The 20,263-nt window shown below is 38.6% G+C and overlaps 1 long non-coding RNA gene across 1 annotated transcript in view; it reads left to right on the top strand.

The window, feature by feature from the left end:
- Positions 1 to 1,789: 1,789 nt before the first annotated feature.
- Positions 1,790 to 20,263, top strand: part of LOC122233187 — a 31,954-nt gene continuing 13,480 nt past the window's right edge. The window contains exons 1-4 of the long non-coding RNA XR_006210685.1: positions 1,790 to 1,829; positions 2,499 to 2,623; positions 19,240 to 19,533; positions 20,116 to 20,228. This is a non-coding gene — a long non-coding RNA (uncharacterized LOC122233187). The remainder of the gene's footprint in view (positions 1,830 to 2,498; positions 2,624 to 19,239; positions 19,534 to 20,115; positions 20,229 to 20,263) is intronic.

Below are 20,263 nucleotides of genomic sequence, written 5' to 3'. Positions count from 1 at the left end.
AAGCTGCTTGTTTAAAAGAATGCCTTTAATACGGTCTAATTGCCATTCCCCATGGAATTAAGTAAACCCTGAGCTCCCCACCATGTATGAGCACAAAGTGACAGACCCAATGGTAATGGCAGAGATTGGCGGGCAAGAGGCTGTGACTGAATCAAAGAATCCTGAATGTATTAACAACTCCTTTCAATGGAAAAGCACTTCACAATTTACATGTGGAATAGCTCATTCCATTCTCAGATTTAATCTGAAAAGCAAGTACCAAGGGAAGAATCACTCCCCACTTTGTAGATGAAAATACTGAGGCCCAGAGGGATGTGACCAATGGCTGCACAGAGCAAATGACAGGGACAAAATATCAACCCAAACAGCTCTGTTCAATGCCAAGTACTAAGTTCTCTCAGCCACACTAGAAAATACTCTGGCAAGTTCAGGGTATATGAAACCCAGAAGTCCATCCCTTCTCCGAGGGTCACCTGAACATGCCATAGATTTTGTGGTTTTCAAATGACAGAACCAAAATCAGTACTTCTACCATTTCCCCCCCTTAGAATCTCTCCTGCTTTCCATTCTAAAGAATGTGGAGGGGAAAGCTGTTCTTTCCCTTACAGAGCCTGTACATTGGTTGAGCAGCCAGGACTCAAGTGTATGGAACAAACAAGTGAGCAGACAGACTCTGAAATGACCTCCAGATTGGCTGGAGTAGAGCATAAATGCTTAAATCCTTTAGGGACAAGGAATGAGCAAGGTTCTTCACTACCTAGAAAACAAAACTCATAAACTGAGCAAACTGAGGATGGGAGTCATCCCTGATGCCCCGCTCTGTCCCTACTCCCAGTCCTGGGGACCAGTGCATCAGACTCTCTTCTCCTTCCTGTGTTTTGATGCAACTCCCTATATCCGATGTATTCACTACATGACCACGGAAAGCAGATTGTGACACTGTGCCCATTACAACACCCCAGTGGCTTTCCACTGCACCCTTAGAAGAAAACAGAAATCTTTCACTGCCGCTTGTGGATCCTGGGAGATCTGCACTTTCCTCTTGCTCCCTTGTTATGCCATTTTCTGCATCATTCACACCTCTCTGCCACCCTAACCTTCTGACAGTTCCCACAGTGAGCCACACCAGGGGCTGCCTCACATACTGTGCCGCTGATCTTTCTAAAATCAGAAAAAGTACTTCTTGATATGCTGGCACATTCCCTCAGCTCTGTTTAACTGTTACCTTCTCAGAGACTCCTTCCTCCACCTCATCTGCCGTATTATCGTGCTCCGTTTTCTGCCACACCAGCCTTTTCCTTTGTCTCTTCCTCTCATTTCCTACTCATCACATGAAAAATTACTTTATTTGATGGTTCATTTATTTATTATCTGTTACCCCAACTACAATCAAGGCTAGGATAGAAAAGATGGTTTCTGTCATATTTGCAGTACAGGACTGAGATCAGAGTATATACTCCATTTCATCTCTGTTACCAGGACTCAATACAGAACCAGATCAATGGATGTTGGTTGAATATATGTTGTCACTTGATTTAAGGAAAATGTGAAACAGAAGTTCACTAGGGAGAAGACAGCCTTTTTAGTAAATAGTGCTGGGTAGGTTAATTGAATATCTACATTAAAAAAATGGATGTAGAACACCTGTAATCCTCAATTACTGCATGTGGGCTGTAAATTAACCCAGCCACCTTAGAAAATTGCTTGGCAACATCTTCCAGAAGTGAACATACTTACCCTATGACATCATAATTCCTTTCGTGGTTGCACACCCCAAAGCTATATGCAGGGATGTTTCCCCAAGAAGCAATTCAAGAATACTCATCCTGGTAATATCTATTAGTGCTACCACTATTTAACAGTCATTAGCAGTATTAGCAATAGCTGCAAGTTGGAAATAAGCTAAATGCCCACAAACAGTATAATCAATGAAGTTTGATATGTGCACAGAATGAAATAGTATTCAGGAGTGAAAAAGAACAAATTATTGCCGTAGCAAACAACTTGAATAAATTCCACTAGCATAATGTAGGGCAAAATAGGTCATGTGTTAAATAGTCCACAGTGTATTGTTCCCTCTAGTTGAAGTTCAAAAACAGACAAAACTAATTTCTGGTGATATGAATCAAGATAATTTTAGGGGATAATTGTAGGGGAGGGAATAGTAACATGTCTGGGTGTTTGTGCTGAGTATTATTAATGTGCTGATATTATTCTCTTTCCCAATCTGGGTGGTAGTCACAAGGGTGTGTTGTCTTTGTGGAAATCCATCAAGATTTACACTCTGGATTTGTGCACTTTTCTGTATATAAGTGTACTTCAGTGAAAGATAAAGTTAGATATTTCTTTGATGGAGGAAGAAAAATGGAAGGAAGAGGGGGCATGAGGGAAGGAGAAAAGGAGAAAAATAAGAAAATAATGGAAAGGAAGAGAGAACATAATATTCGTTCAGTTTGGGGATTTCTCATCAAACTGCTGGAACTCCTCCCACCCCACAGCTGAGACCTTGCCATGAGACACACCCAGGTCTGCATTCCATCCTCACTATTTCTGGAAGTCCATCGGCCACATGAGCCCGTCTCCTGGCCACTTCCTCAACACAGAGCCTCCCTCTCCGGCAAAGGTAATGGACATACCAGGCTGAGCCCAGATGTTTTAAACCAGTTCCTTCCTAAACTGCGGAAGAGCTATGCCTGGGAAAGCATAGATGCCTACCACTGAATCATTACTAATCCAACTAAACTAGCAGAATCATGGAGGTGCAGCCAAACCATCTAAGGAATGGTTTTGCAAACTTGGAAAAATGTAGTCTGGGAAAAAGAAGTAAGATGCATATGCACTGGGCACACTCACTATTCATTCAGCTCCCCTCTTTTTCTGCCACCCCTGCACCCATCTCATAACAGGAAGCCCCTGCCGCTGAGGTTCTAAGCACTTACAGTTGTAAAGGTGAGAGTTACATAACAGTCTGGTTTCGGTTAGATTACATTACCATCGTCTAAATTAGCAGGACCAAATCTTGCTGCTATCAGATCTGCCTAGGAGCTTGTTAAAAATATAGTCTCCAAACCTGATCCCAGACCTACTGATTCAGAAACTCTGGGATCTACAATATTTAGTAGGCTTCCTGACTTGTTCTCAAGGAGCAGAGCCTCAAGGCTGAAGATGATATATTCTGAATGGTCAGACCTCTGGCGGAATCCCAGTTTTATCACATCCTTGTTGTATAGATTCGGGAGATTTATTTAACTTTCTTAGCCCCACCTTCCTTCTTACTAACGTGGAGATGATAATTGGATTAATCTCTTAGTGCTGCTCTGAGTTTTAAATGAAATGCTGAGTCCAGCGCCCGTTTGACAAACACGAAGTGCTCAGAAATGTCATGACCATGTCCAACCCTGATGTAAAACCAGTATTTGGAAACCTGTTTTAAAAGCTTTCCCCTCTCTCATTTACACAGGGATGTTAGCACAGTGATTATCGGCTTATACACTGTGTGTTGACAAATTCACACAGTCGTGATATGTACTCTGTCCACATATCACTATCACACTCTGGGATATTTTCCTAATAGATGTTATTAGACAGTAAGCTAATTGAGGTCAGGGTTCAGATCTATTTAGCTTACCATTGTATCAGATATATTTAGCTTTTTATGGAGCATTGTACCAGACACAAAGTAGGTGTGCAAAAATAACAATAAATGCATAAATTAATGACCAAAGCATGGGCAATCATGGGCTTTCTCTCAGGGTTCCAGGGACATACAGTTTAGAGCGTGAAGAAGGGAAAAAAGTAATGTCTGACCAAAATTCTCTCTGGAGCACTTAAGACTTATAGGGTTGCTGGATTTCATAAATAAAAATACAGGATGCCTAGTTAAATTTGAATTTCAGATAAACAAAAAATGGGTTTTAGCATAAAAATTCCCCATGCAATATTTGGGGCATAGTTACACTGAAAAAATAATCATTATTTATCAGAAATTCAAATTCAACTAGGCCTCCTGTGTTCCACATAGCAACCCTAAAGACCTGTCTGGTCTAGTGTTGAAAATGAGAAACTGTTGAATATGTCAGGGGTGATAGTTAAAAACAAAACCAAAAACAAACAACTCTGTACTGCATAAATATCTGATTAACTCTGTGTGTGTGTGTGTGTGTGTGTGTGTGTGTGTGAGAGAGAGAGACAGAGAGAGAGACAGAGAGAGACAGAGAAAGGCAGACAGTCTAAGGTTTTCAATAAGATTTTGCCTTTATTAAAGTCCTTTATGGCAACATGTAAACATTTTAACCATTATGTTTCGTTTCCTGATAGTTTTCTAAAGATTGTAGGGTTCCAGCTTCTCAGCCAGTTCTTTTCTTATGCTGGCTTCTCTAACTAAAATAGAGGCCCATGTTTTAGCTAACAAGTAATTAGCCTTCATAAGAGGTGTGTAAACAAATCATTGACTCATGAACTTTCTAATTGTTCTCACCTATTATTTGATCTGAGCTCATAATGCTGCCACAGAAGAGATTCAAACACTGGCTGGGGATTCAACAGATTGTCTTTAAGGCCCTTCTTCCAGTCAATGAGTTATACCTTCATATACATTTGCATGCATTCATGTATAATCACATTTGTGAAAACATATTTTTTAAGAACTACACTGTCCAGAAAAAAAGTGCTAAATAGGATGTTTAAATGGGAGTTCTGTGAGACTAGAGACCATGCCTTGACTCTCCTGTGCCTCTGCTGACCTGTGATGACCACTTTACTTAATGCTGCCTTGTGCCCTCCCATCCCTTGTCTTCTTAATAATCCTCTATACCTTGCTGTGTTTTTCCTCTTTCTTTTTCATAATAATATTTATGACCTTCTAGCCTACCATAAAATTGACTAATTTATTACACGTATTATTTATTTCTAATCTCCTCTTAGAAGATAAGCCCATCTTCAACAAATGGCCAAGTTACGCACAGATCCTGTCTCAAGTGCAAACCAGAATAGCTGACGACAAGGGTATTTAGGACCTCCCATTGCCCACCCAATATTATCATTACCATCCATGTTTAGAAATACCAAAAGTTGACCTGATCTTGCAAATAGCCTTATAAAAAGCGCTACCTCCTACCTTATTCATGGGAGCAGAGAGTAGAAATGCTACTCTCTGCTCCCATGAATAATTCAGTAGGATTCAATGTAAGAAATGCAGTAAATATGGATTCCAATGACCTGTGTTTCAACTCTAGCTCTGGTAACAGCACCACAATCTCACACCAATCACAGAAGAGTCCATCTTCTCATCTGTGCAATGAAGGGGCAGTGCCAGTTGAACTCAAAGATACCTCTATATCTAAAGATACTCTGATTTAAAGTTCCTGAAACCCTACATCAATGTTAAGGCCATTAGAAACAAGAGGGTGAAATAAAATGGTATACATGTCTGGAAAGAGGCAAGGCAAGTGAACTAATGACATCACAAGGAATCTGGAGAAAGTGGGCCAATTAGAAAATTGTGTTAATTTTACCCTTTGTAGTGTACCAGCAATTTAGATAGCTGGATAGAGAAGCAGAAGAAATAGAATACTGTTCCCAACCATTAGAAGAAGAAAATATCGATGTAAAGTCATTTGTTATAATTACTTTAACCCATAATTTTGTATAGTCAATTACTCCATTTTTATGATCTAATAGTGCCTTGTTTACAATAATGACTATAAATTTTAGGGCTTATTGAGAACAGACAGTGTGCCAAACACTAATCACTTTGCACAAAGTGTCTAATTTGAAGCTCATGACAGTCTCTGTGGAGGTACTGAGTGTGATCCCTGTTCACAGGTGAACAAACAGAGGCTTGAGGTGATTAACTAATGTGGCCAATATCACATGGTCTGTAAAAACAAAGCTGGAAGTTGAGCTCAGATGGTTGTACAGGGCATGTACCCTGAACCCACTACCCACTCTGAAGTGCCTTCTCTCTGCTCTGGCAGTAATCATGCTGTGTTATGGGTGCCATGTTGTATCTTTCTCTGTTACAAGTATTGCCTTGTTCCTGAACACAAGCAGAGACAATATTCTTCACCCTGCCTACTCTTTGTCCAAGGGAAAGTCTTAGGCACAATCATAGTGGGGAGAGAATGTCCGTTGTGATACCTTAGAACAAATAATATCTTTATCTTTTCACCTACATCTTGAGAGGTGTCATATTTCATTTCCCTAATTGTGCCAATGAATTAAATTATTTAACCAACAAGGCTTCAAGTCCTTTTAAAAAAAGGAGAGGAGGGTTGGGGATAATAAAAATTTAAATATTGGCTTAGGCTATAGATACATAAGAAAATGGCCTAAATAATCCTGGAAACAGTAACTTAATGCAAAATTGATTTTAAAGGTCATTAAGAGAAAGCCCCTCAACTTAAAAAAATTCATTCATGCATGTACTCATTTATTCTAAAGATAAGCATTAGATGCTGGGAATTCAAATGTGAACAGTAAAAATGTGGTCTTAATCCTGAGGTCTCAATCCTTTCTTATGCTGTCTTCTTTAACCAGGAGTTTACAATGTGTTTGTGAATACGTGTGAGTGTGTGTGTGTGTGTGTGTGTGTGTGTGTGTGTGTGTGTGTGTTTTGGGCAGGAAGAGTTGGGGTACAGGGAAAGGCACACAAGGAATGCTGATTTCTAGCACAGCACAAAAGCATTGTTGTAGAAAACTTGAGAGGTTTATAGAACCCAAGAAGAAGGGCATTTAGCCCAGACTTCCCATAGGCAGAGGTGTACCAGAAAAGGGCTCAGATGTGAAAGGATACTGTAGCTAAGACTTGAGGAGGAATAGGAGTCAATAAAGGGGCAAGAGGGTAAGAACGGCACTATCTTTTTGCCTACCAAAAAACCATTTCCACCTTCACCTTTGTTCAGAGAAGTTGAGTCTAAAAGATATCAAGGTAAGTCTACCGCAGGGAAGATGGCTGCCTGAAAAAGGTCCCTTACTACCTGTTTACAGGAAGGCACATTCACAGAACCTGCCTGCCTCACACAGAAAGCTACTTTGTGTCTCTGAAAGCTGTTGTGTAATATTGGAGCTGCTGCAACTATCTTGTGACCATGAGGCAAAGGCCAACAGAATCATAAAGCCAATTTTCTCAGAGCCTTTATAGTATTGAGGTGCTGAATCAGCGCTAGCAAACATTCATTTTAAACATATCTTTAAGTGAGAAAAATAAAACTTTGTTTAAGCCACCGTTGTGATTTCTGTTACTTGTGGCTGAAAATACTTCCAAACAGAAGACAGTCTGTGGGGTACAGAGTGGTGTAGGTAAACGGCTGGAGGATAAAGGAACATTAGCATTTTTCAGGATGTAAAAGGAGCTTCAGAGGAGTTGGATGGTCACAGGCAGTTAGGAAGGAATGATGAGAGAGGCACCATAGCTTGCTTACCTTTCATTCTTAATTCAGCAAACGTTTAAGGAGTAAATATTTTCTTCGGGTACTATTCTGGGCACTGCTCCCAAATAAAATAAACAATCCCTGCTCCCATGGAGTTTGCATTCTAGGGGGTTAGGAAGTTCTCTTGGTGCAGTTTTAAATAAACTGATGAAGGAAGACCTCACTGAAAATGTGACCTTTGCACAAACACCTAAAGGAGATGGAGAGCAGGTCACGTCAATATCTAGCAGAAAAGCATTGCAGACAGAGGGACCAGAAACAGCAAAGCCCTCAGAAGAGACTGTGTCCAGCACTTTCAAGGAATCAGAAGGCCGGTGTGGCTGGAGAAGAGTGATCCAGAGAGAGTCCTCACAGGTAAGCTTGGAGAAGTACCGGGGAGTAAGACAGTACGCTGGACCCTGCAAGTCGTTCAAAGGCTTTGTTTATTACTTAAAATGAGCTGCAAATATGTTGGGGGGCTTTGATCAGAGGAGTGGCATGATGTCTTAAGTTTCATAGGATGACACCTGTGAAGTTCAGAATAGACATGGGGAAAGGGGGCAGACGTATAGAGACTACTAAAGTTGAGAAACTACTTTAATAATGTGGGCAAGTGACAATAGTGGTGTGGACAAGGAGGGTCTTGGTAAAAGTAGTGAGAAGTGTTTGGGATTTCTTTCTTTGACGACTGAATGCCAGGGTTTTCTAACGGATTGAATGTGAGCTATGAGAACAACAGAAGAGTCAAGACTAATTCCAAGGGATATACCCTGAATAACTGAAAAGATATATTTGTGATCTGTAAAGATGGGAAATACTGTGTGTGGGGAGCATGAGTTTGGTTTTGGGTTTGTCAATCTTGAAAGGTAGTATAGATACATAAGTGGAGATGTCAGATACATGGATGGATATATGAGCCTGGAATTTAGTAGAGAGTCTTGGGATGGATGTAGAAAGGTAAGCAATCTTCCAAAGAGAGATGGTATTTAAAGTCACAGGACTGGAAGAGATCACCAAGATAGTGAGAGGAGGGAATGAAGAATTTCAAAGACTGACAGCTGGTGCATTTCTGTAATAAGAGATGTCAGAAATGAAGACAAATAAGCAAACAAGACTGAGAAGGAGCAACCTGGCAGAAAAGACATGAGCTATGGTGGACTGGAAGCCAAGTAGAGCAAGTGTTTCAGGAAGGAGAGAGGGAAAGGTGAGTTGGCATCACACCATGAGTTAGTTAATGCTGATTTTAGATTGCAAATCTACTCATTCTAACTCCAAACACTGGGGAAATGTTAGAGCGATGTCACCAGCTCCAGCCTGCTTCACTCACAGACTAAGTGAATCACTAGAATATTTTCTATTAATTTGGCAGAATGAAGAAAAGTCAATGTTGGGAGTCTACACTCTGGTAGTGAAAGAGAATAGTAACATTGTCAGGATTAGTGGATGTGCAAGGATCTTCTTTCCTTCCTTCCTACCTTCCTTCCTGCTCCCCCCCCCTTCCTTCCTCCCTTCCTTCCTAGATAAAGTAGTCATTCTTTAAAAATGACAGACTGCTTTTCCAGCCGGTGGATGAGCCAAGATTGCTTAGGAAGCATACCAGCAGGATTAACAGCCCTGGTGAGTCTTTATCATATAACTATGCATGTCAAGTAATATGAGAAATTCCTAAGAAACAGAAGAGGATAAAACTAGAGAGAGAGTTTAAAAGTCTCAGCTTCGTGCATCATTAATGAACAAGAAGGAAAAGAGAAACCCATCTCTCTTCTGTATGGAGAAATGATGGAACAAGGAACTCTTATCATACCACTCTCTGTGCTTCATAAAATATGAGTAACTTTTGGCAGCCAGTCAAAATGAAAGAGGAAATATGCAAAACGCACAGGACTCTTCTGCATATACAGGGTGAGATAGAGAAACAAGAGCTTCAAGGTTGATTTGCTGAAGATGGGAAGGTAAACTATTATACATACACACACACACACACACATATATACATACATACATACATACATACACATAAAATATTCTGGATGTTGCAGCAAGTGTCAAACACATTTTATACACTGACTATCTTAATTTGTGCCTCCACATGCTACTTTTGGCTTCTAAGGAATGAAATTACCTTTTATCAACTTTTTTTTAAAATCCCTTACCCATAAATTTTGGCACCAAGAACATTCAGAAAAAAACTGTACTAAACTTTCCTTTAAGAAAGTCCTCTTATTTTCATAAATGGAGAAATCAATTATGTAAATATTAAACAGCTCAAGATAATTTACTATTTTCAAATATTCCAAGGCACATTAAAACATCCAGGAATACATAACAGTTGACAAAATAATTACTTTTGCTTACAATGAATCATTAATACAGGTCCCCTAAGGACTTCTATCCCAACACACTCACTTAGCCTATTTATTTATTTCTTTATTTAAAATTTATTTATTTATTTATTTTGAGAGAAAGAGAGTGTGTGAGCTGGGAAGGGGCAGAGAGAGAGAATCTCAAACAGGTTCTAGGCTGTCAGCGCATAGCCCGTTGCAGGGCTTGATCCCACAAACTGTGAGATCATGACCTGAGCCAAAATCAAGAGTCAGTCCCTCAACCTACTGAGTCACTCAGGCACCCTTCTTAAACCTATTTAAACACAAACCACAAAAGGCAGTATTTGGAAGGAGCTAGGGTGATACAACTAAATGTTGTTAGGGGTGCCTGGGTGGTTGAGTCAGTTGAGCATCCAACTTTGGCTCAGGTCATGATCTCATAGTTTGTGAGTTCAAGCCTCGCATCAGGCTCTGTGCTGACAGCTTAGAGCCTGGAGCCTGCTTCAGATTCTGTCTCTCTCTCTCTCTGCCCCATGCTCGCTCTCTCTCTCTCTCTCTCTCTCTCTCTAAGTAAATAAACATTAATAAATAAATTTTCTCAAAACATAAATAAAATAATTTAGTTTGTTGAACATCATTCTACCTATATTGTTTCCTGTCACTATTGTCATAACAGATGTATTGCCAAATCTAACTGGAGTTTTCCAAATTCAGTGCAAGGTAAAGAAATTTGACTCGACTTGGGAATTTGCATTATGTGTGCCAAAGACTATGATCTGCATTTTCTACAGGGGTTAATGATAAATCTAAAAAGCAAACAAACAAATAAACAAACAAAAACAACAATTTTTATAGCTGGATAAAAATTTTAGAGATTATACAATCCAGACCCTTTATTTTACTGAGGTGGAAAATACAGCTCAGAGAAGTAAGTGATTTGCCTAAAGTCACACAGTGAATTAGCAAAATTACAGTTTTGTTTCACTTACTGAGAGTAACAGCAATTTTCTCAAACAAGCTCCTCTGTCCTAAGTGTGAACTCAGTCTCTTTAGACATATTCCAAGTGCATTGCTCTTTTTTCTAATGGTTTGCCAAGAGGTAATGCTGGTATTTTTTTTTTTATATTCTTTAATCTAGCCATGGTGATAAGCACTTAGGTTTGTGGAGAGCTTCATAGAGTTTCTATTTGCAAAGATTTCTCACATCCATTCCCCAGCATGACTGCATACATGAGTATGAACAGATGGAATTAACCTGATAGGGAAACTGAGGCTCATATTTAAAGATTTGTCCAATGTGGCTTACCCAGATAATTGGAGCTGAACTGGATCCAGGTAGATGATTCTAAACAAAGTCAAATGACCTGAATCTAGTTCCTAATTTCAGTACCCACACGCAAAGAGACAATATTGTCCTCCCTTGCTGGTGTTTTGAGGTCTTCTAAATCCATTCAATTCCTTGCTAAATTTACTGAATTGAAAGAAGAAACAAACAAGAAAACCCAGGTTTAGGTTTTGTTATTTATATGCATATGATGTGTGATCTTCATCCACATTATACAAAAAAAAAAAAAAAAAAGTTTGTGTTTTATTTCCCCCCCTCAAAGCTTCCCTTCTTCCAAAAAGCTACTAAATAAGATGGTTTATTTCACATGATTGATTACAGGAATTCTGCTCATATATCCAAGGGCTGACATTTTAAATCACATCTTCTTTTCAATTGAAGGGAATGAAATGATTTTCATATCTTGACATGATTGATTATTTGGAAACTGAAGCCAAAAATCTTTAAGAGTTCAATCTATAGCTCCCACCAGCTGATAGGATATTATCAAACCTTATTAAAATCATGCATGGCTTCCAACTGCAGCTTTATATCTGACAGTAAGCAAATATAATGGCCCTCTGCCTTCAGATTGCACTTTGTATTAATGTGGTGGTTGATGTATCTATTTATGAAAGGATTATAGGTGATGTAAATTTTACCTTTACAGATAAATGGTAATCCCTTTGTGTTTAATCTCCATAAGAGATTGGGGGAATCTAAAATAGTGATGGGGCTGCATGTTTGTCAGAGGCAGATCTATAAAGAGTTTCTGCTAGCAAACTGCTATTCCCAATAGGATACCTCTTCCTGATTTTTCTAAGGGTCTCTCCCTTTAATCCAAACCCTGAGAAGTATCTCAGCTATAAAGATGAGTCACCAGGGCATACAGACTGAAATTTATACACTCCTGTGTAAGTCGACTTATCAAAAGAAAAGGTTTCACTCATCTAAGACACAGAGCAGGAGATGGAACATAGAGACCAGCCACTGTTCTGAGGGTTGGCACATTTATGGGAAAATCGATGCTTAAGTTATCATTTCCCCTGTTTTAATTATAATTCCAATTTTCTTTTTGGATGGTGCAGATCAAATAAAAATAGGCCGTGTCTCTTCATTGTAAACACCGCCCCATAAATCTGGGCTCTGTCGTTGCTAGACTCTATCTCAGGCATTCAACCCAGCTCCTTTGTACCTAGAGTTAATTTCAGTTGTGAGCTTTGCCAGCGTCAAATGGCAAGTCTCTTAATCACCTAGTGGCCCTACAGAAGCACCAATTAAGGGGATACCCAAAGCTCAGATTCTCCTAAGAAGTAAATAAGCAAAAACCTCCCTTTAAAAAAGTTATTCAGTAGACAACCAACATCCTGAAGGGAAGATCCAGATCTCTTTCATAACTCACAGAGATGGGCGATGGACTCTCATCTTATAGCATTGGTACAAGTACAGCAGATAGGACAGTGAACAAGAATGGTGTAGCTGCCCTGGTACTCAGAGAGTTTACCACGCAATGGCTGAACAGTACAACTAACCAAGAAAAGCTAATAAAAAAGTGATGAGTGCTGTATCAGAGAAAAATAAATCTTAGCGCAGGAACGTAAGCAAGGGCCCCTTGTAGGAATGCTGCATGGATGCAGGGGAGATGAAGCAGTGTCCTGGTGGATCAGGTACAGAGGCGGGGAGGAGTCTTCTAGGAAGAAGGGGCAGTAAGTAGAAGGATGCCATGGTGAGCTGTTCCTAGAGTATGGGTGGTTTGTTTGATGTGCGCCAGACCAGGAATGGCCTTACCACTCATGATGAAAAAGTCTCACCTGACTCTGAAGGAAATGCATATTCTCTCAAAATGTGTTTTGAGCAGAAAATTATATGACCATTTTTGTGTTTTAGAATGTAGTAGATATGCAGTGAGTCTGGAATGAAGACATTTCTATTACTTATGGTAAGAATGACTAACATTTTGGGGCACTTCTGATCCTCCAAATTTCCCCATCAAAAAATGCTATCCTACCTTCAAAGTGCCTATTAGTGAAGATGATTTAGATATTACATGCATCTCAAAGATGAGAAAACGGACTCCTATAAATTCAATGGCTTTCCTAAATGTCACAAACCTTGTTATGGGTCATCATATAAATCATATAAATATGAATCATTCTGTTCCCAGGTCCCCAAAATGATATTGCACCCTAAAATTCCAATAACCTGATAAAAATACTAAATTTGGAATAAAAAACAACTGTAAATTTCAAGTGCTGAGGAAAATTTAAAACTTTGCTCACTTATTATTTGATTACATTAAAGTTGGCTTTGCTGCTCAAAACATCTCAAGGATCACTTGAACATTATAGTAAAAGATTAATATTTATTAAATGAATGTTTAGTGTTTTGTGTAAAAGTTTTGCTGTTTCCGTTGTTGTTTTTCATTTGTTTTATCTTGTTTTATTTAGAGTGTGTGGTTAGTGGGATCAAGTAAAAGGCTGCTGGTCATGGCTGAGCTCACAAAACGGTGTCAGACACAAACCAGTTTGTGTGAAAACACAACCATAGTGCCAGAGGTGACCATGAGCAAATATGCTCTTGGCAATCTGTGGGAATCTTTGGGAGAGTTGAGACTTCAGCAGAACACAAACTGGGGGTCAAAGTACATAAAATCTGGGAATCCTTGCTGTAATCCAGGGTAGAAACAGTCACGCTGAAATAACACCCCAAATCTTCCTATTGTAATGTTTGCCTCTCTTCCCTAGCAACATCCTGACAACCATGGTTGCAGTCATCCCCTCCATGGCGTTGACTTAAATATTTATGTTGTCAACACTGATATCACTGCTTAGCACTAGACTCGTTTTTCCAAATGCCTGTCAGACATTTCCACAAGGATGTTCCCCCTTTCATATTCAATAGTACCAAAATTTACTCCTTATTCCTTCTGCACAGATTGGTCCTTATGTCTTTGACTTCATGAATCACCACAACCAAATCCCCCAACTAAAAATTTTACAACAACTTTTGTTGTAAACAACAAATTACCACCTTTCATATCTGAGGAATTTCTTAAGATCATTTACTTCTACATCCTTAATGGCCTGTTCCAAGCCCCTCCTTTCTAACCCCACCACTGTAGCCCTGATTCAGGGCCCCACCACTCAAACAATTGATGTACAACACCATGAATTTTTTCTCTTATACTTGAAGATCCATTTCTTCCACAGTCTTAGCATCCCCCCCCCACCATTATCTTACTAAAATAAGACTAAATTCCATCAATACAAAAACCTGTAAGTGAATGTTAACTGTAGCTTTATTTGGAATAACCCCAAACTACATACAATTCAAATGTCTTCCTTTCATTGGTGAATGAATAAATAAACTGTGATGCATCCACACCATGGAATCCTACTCAGCCATAAAACAAAGGAAATACTGACACATGTAGTGACTTAGATAGATCTCAAGGACCTTAGGCAGTTTCTTTTAGTGATAGAATAGGTTCTGTATACTAATTTTGGTGCTGGTTACACTATATGTATGTAACAAAATTACAAAGCCATATATATACACAAAAACAAATGAGTACATGTAAAACCCAGTAAGACCAGAATAAGCTCTGTGTTTTACTTAATAATATTGTACCAATCTCAGTTTCCTGGTTTAGATATCATATTATAGTTACATAAAATGTTAGCAGTGACAGAGGCTCAATGAAGGCCGTGGAAACTTTGCTTTTTTTTTTTTTTTTTTTTTTTTTTTGCAAATTCTTACCAGGTCTTAAATTATTTCAAAATTTAAACGTTGAAAAAAAAATAATTCCTCTCTCAATGTTTTACTGTATTTTCTTTGATTTCAGAATGAAGTCTAAATCGATGACCCTGAAATTTAAGGTCATGGTTTCTCTTCCTAATCTCATTCTTCCATAATTCCTTACAGTTACATTATTATACTCAAAATTAATTCCCTAAATAGGTCATGTACTTAGTCACAACTGTGTATTTTCACCTATTTTCTATGAAATATTTTAGGAAACCTTCATGATAATCTCTAATTGTTCTTACCTTGACTGTATTTATAGCAGAAGTCACTGAAACTCAAGCAAGTTAGATCACAAAGCTAGCAGGATAAGAAGGATTTAAACCAGGTCTTTTTGACTCCTTGGTACCATATTTATTTATGTATGCTGATGTTCAGATTACTTGCTTGCATGTGAGACTAACATGGCCCATGCCTTATGCTTGTAATCTTCTATATTGCTATATTGCATAAAATAGGTGTTCAGTAAGTGATTGAGAAATGAAAGTGACCTGAACTCCATGATGTGCTATTTTAGGCACACATAAATCATCATTTTGCAAACTGAGTTGAAAGGGCCCTGATAAGTGTAAATAAAGACTTAAAATAAAAATGATTATTTGGGGCTCCTGGGTGGCTCAGTTGGTTGAGTGTCTGACTTTGGCTCAGGTCATTATCTCACATTTCATGAGTTTGAGCTCCACGTTTGGCTCCGTGCTGACAGCTCAGAACCTGGAGCCTGCTTCAGATTCTGTGTCTCCTTCTTTCTCTGCCTCCCCCCTTCTCTCTCTCTCACAAAACTAAATAAATGTTAAAAATTTGTTTTAAATGATTACTTAATGGAAACAAGCTAGTGATCTGAAATTAGTGGATGAGTGCCTGAGTATTTGCAGAAGCTTCTCCAGATCATCAGGAAGTTCTTCCACCCACAGAGATGTGAGCCACACTAGAAATTATGGGCTTAGCACTAAAAACATGGCATTTTCTGTCTATTGCTTCCTGTGAAGGGAGCTTCAGTTTTCACAGCCCAAGGCAAGAGACGAGAGATATGAGTCAGCAAGGAGTCCAGTGTGAAATGTGTAAGCAAGCAGGTGTAGGAAGTCCCACAAAATCTTATTTTGAACTCTACATCATCTTTTGAAGTTAAGACAGACTCCATCTGTAGGAATAGTATTTCAATGTCTATCTACCTATGCATTGTTGACAACATGGAGCAGTATAGTGAATATAAAGCACCCAAGAATACATATACACACACTCATACACACACAATGCTGCAGTTTTACAGGCTTCATGGGATACCTTGAACCCTCCCTAAGACATTTAGTACAAACTCTTTGATATAGATGGAATACCAAGTTTGAAGTTCAAAGAACTAAGCAATGCAACTTTGAGTCAATTATTTTATTTTCTTACCCTTTACTTTTTGACTGACAAACCAGAGCAAATAATAACTTTACTACTCTACTGAAATGATTTTAAAAATCAGGAAATAGATGGGGCGCCTGGGTGGCTCAGTCGGTTAAGCGTCCGACTTCAGCTCAGGTCACGATCTTGCGGTCTGTGAGTTCGAGCCCCGCGTCGGGCTCTAGGCTGATGGCTCAGAGCCTGGAGCCTGCTTCCGATTCTGTGTCTCCCTCTCTCTCTGCCCCTCCCCCGTTCATGCTCTGTCTCTCTCTGTCTCAAAAATAAATAAAATGTTAAAAGAAAAATTAAAAAACAAAAAAAAAGAAAAATCAGGAAATAGAGGCATGTGAAAGTATCACACATACTGTGAAGTTATATAAGATATAAAATATGAATGCAAATATCTGGCCTACTACACTGAGCAAAGGTAACGGCATTTGAAAATTAGTGAACATTGAAGAGTTGTGAGACTCATAAAGAAAAGGTGGTTTCTAATTTACCTGTTTTCTCTAAATTCAGTTTAGTCCCAATATACATGAATTCAGATGACAATGGTAGAGAAGTATTAGGACTGTTTCAAAATATTCTGATACTCCTTGTGGGTACATAGAAAGAATGTGACCATATGAGTTATTCTGGCCAATGGGATGTAAGAAAAATTATGGGTATCACTCCCAGGTGGAAGCTTTAAGATACAGGATGCAATATACTGTATTTCCCTCTTCTGCAACATTGATACTGGAAATGCATCAAGAGGTAGAATCTAATGAGATGAAACTCCATCCATCTGAATGCCTGAGCAACTACAATAAGCATACTCCCTTCTGACCAATTTTGTACATGCAGTGTGAACAAGAAGTAAATTTGTTGTGTTAAGTCTCTGTGGTTTTGGACTGGTTTATTTTCACACATAATATAGCCTATCTTGATCTATACACATTATATCAAACACCATGCCCTGTCCAGTTTCAATTCCTACCCCATCCCAACTCCCAGTGGATTACTTTAATAAGCTATATTAGATATTTTAAATCCTTAACAGGATTATATCTTATAAACTGCATATAACACATAAGACTAAAAAGATGGATGCATTATTTCACTCCTTTTACAGACAGACATTTGCCATGTCAAGACATATTTAATTCTTCTCCCCTGAACCTGAGTTTGCCTTAGTAACTTGCTTTACTAATAGAATGCAGTGGACTACCAAAAACAGGTTATAATAAAAGGTGAAACCTCTGCCCATAACTCTTAGAATGCTCCCCCAAACAACCTAGCTGCCATGCTTGAAAAGTCAAAGTCAAATGATGAAACCACATGTAGAGTTTTTAGTTGACAACTCCTGCTGATCTATCAGCCCTAAATCAGAATCAATTCCAGCCATGTGCGCACACTATCTTGAATACTAAGTAAAACCTTCACGTGACTACAGACCCAGTCAACATCTGACTGCAATAACTAGAGAGACCCCCACTTGAGAACTTCCTAGATGATAACAAGCCACCTATGTGATAATGAAATGTGAGAAATACAACAGATAATAATAAATCATTTTAAGTCACTAGGTTTTAGGATTGTTTGTTATACAGCGATAGATAATCTGAGTTCTGCGTGTTATGTTTATTGACTCTATAAAATGTAAATACTAATGCATATCTCATAGGATTATTGTAAAGATTAAATTCTGTAATGTACATAATATGCTTTGCATAGTGTCTATAAAACGTCATGCGTCAATCAAAATATTTTTGGTCATTAGAAAAATCCTCCAGTTTTACTGGATTAAAAGAACAACTTACAATTCTCCCTCATTCTACTTCTCCAACAAGGTTGAATCTGGTCACTAAAGGACCCAAGATGATAGGGGAATGAGTACTTTGAATTTTGTTGTTTCCTGTGCAAGATAAAGAAGGGAGCTCTGGGGCTCAGACTCTGGCACTTAAATGTGCTGGACTGGAAACACAACATACATATCCGTTCATTATCCTGAATTGCAATGGGTGGCAAGTAACATCCTACCATTTGCTCTGGGAACAGGGAGAAATTGAAGCATTTGGCCAAGATCATGATAACACACTGTGTGCTTGTTTCCATAAAATTATTCCAACGTTAACATACCATACTTTACCTATTTGTTTTGTTATTGTCTGTCTCCTGCTAGAATATAAGCTCTATGTAGACAGATATTTCTGTCCAAAGTGTTATATCCAAGCACCCAGAGATAGCAGAACTTGTGCATAGCAGTTACTTACTACGTATACAATACAAATACGGGTTATCAACCAACTCCTCCTCCACCTCCCCATCATCACATCTTAATATTAGTGGCCACATAAACTGCATTTTTAAAGATATATACTAAGTGGGATGCCTGGGTGACTCAGTCAGTTAAGCGTTCAACTTCAGCTCAGGTCATGATCTCACAGTTCATGAGTTTGATCCTTGCATCAGGCTCTCTGCTGTCCGCACAGAGCTCGCTTAGGATCCTCTGTCTCCCTCTCTCACTGTCCCTCCCTGGTGCATACTCTCTCTCTTTCCCTCAAAAATTAATATGTAAAAAACACATGTATTTAAAAAACTAACAAATAATAAATAAGTAAATAAAGATACTTAGTAAGTGGAGAGGTATAGCCTAGAGAATATCACCAGGAAATGAAAATTAAGCATAAATATCTGAAAGACTTTTCACTTAAAAAGAATTCTGAATAATTATTTTAATTTTAAAAGCACAGTTAGTACTAATGGATTTATGTATGTGATTCACCTATTGGGTATATACGTTCTGGGGTCACACAAACCCAAGGTTGGATCTGGGCTGCCCAGTTTACCAACTATGTGATATGGGTTATAAACCACAGGTATTAAACCAAACCTCACTTCTTACACATCTCACTCTTCATTTTCTCATGGTGACTTGAAAGTGTAAATTCTCATGTGTTTGGAATTACCACTCTCCCTCCCATTGTTCTGATTCTGTGTTCTCTTCCAGGTCCTCCCGCTCTCTCTCATTACAGAGAAATACTCCAGCCCAATCATCTCAGTGGTGCAAAACAATTGCAGTAAATAATGTTAGGTTGCTGATATCCTCTCTCCAGTAATTATTACATCCTGCTTTCCTCCACCATGGCCCCCACTTCTTGGCAATACTTGACAGCTGGATAAAGAGATTTCGTAAAGGACAACAGGTTCTGAGAGGCGGAAGCTGGATAGAAGCAGAGTATTCCAAATCAGAAAAAAAGAGGGCATCAAATCATCAAGCCATCCTTTTGTAACCAGCTCTATGGTATGTGAAATTAAAGAATAGGCAATGTGTCACTAGTAATACATGATGCTTTCCTGACACACAGAGCCATCTTTGGTTTACTCAAGAATAAACATGATCACTGAGCTGCACACAGCAGAAATGTTTAAAGTATATAGACAAAAATAAAATCTTTATTTATAAGTTCTAAAACAAGGATAGTCAGGGGTTTTTATTTGGGTAGTAGGGAGGGAAAGGTTATCTTTGCAACAAAGAAATTTTGTTGCTCTTCAAAAGATAAGCAAACTTTGGGAACAACAAAGAATCTGTGATTAATCAGACTCCAACAATATCAATCCCTTGATTAACCTGACTATGTAACGAAGAATTTTAAGAGGCAGATGGTAGTAAATGGTAGGTAAAATATCTGATCCCAAGGACATTTTCTTTAACTCAAAAGCAAGGTTTTAGACTCACCATATTTCTAGTGATATGGATATCATATATGCCCCCCCCCTTTTCTTCTATTAGCCAAAAATAAGAAAAATGTATATTTGTAAATCTGTGCTTTTTTTGATACTTTATATTGTCTGTATGTTTTATTTCCACTGTACCTATGAAAAGAAGACATTTATAATATTGATACCTCCTGTAACAGAACAAGTACAGCTCCAAATATGACTAGATCAAGAGATTCAACTGATGTCATCACAACATGTTTTTGTTCTGTCTTGTGGGTAAGTAGTCTTTCAGCTGTGGTTTCTTCTGTAAA

The sequence above is a fragment of the Panthera tigris genome, chromosome D4, assembly GCF_018350195.1.
Source record: "Panthera tigris isolate Pti1 chromosome D4, P.tigris_Pti1_mat1.1, whole genome shotgun sequence".
Taxonomy (NCBI): domain Eukaryota; kingdom Metazoa; phylum Chordata; class Mammalia; order Carnivora; family Felidae; genus Panthera; species Panthera tigris.
The sequence above is the reverse complement of the archived record's forward strand: the minus strand, read 5'-3'. Positions and strand labels throughout refer to the sequence as shown.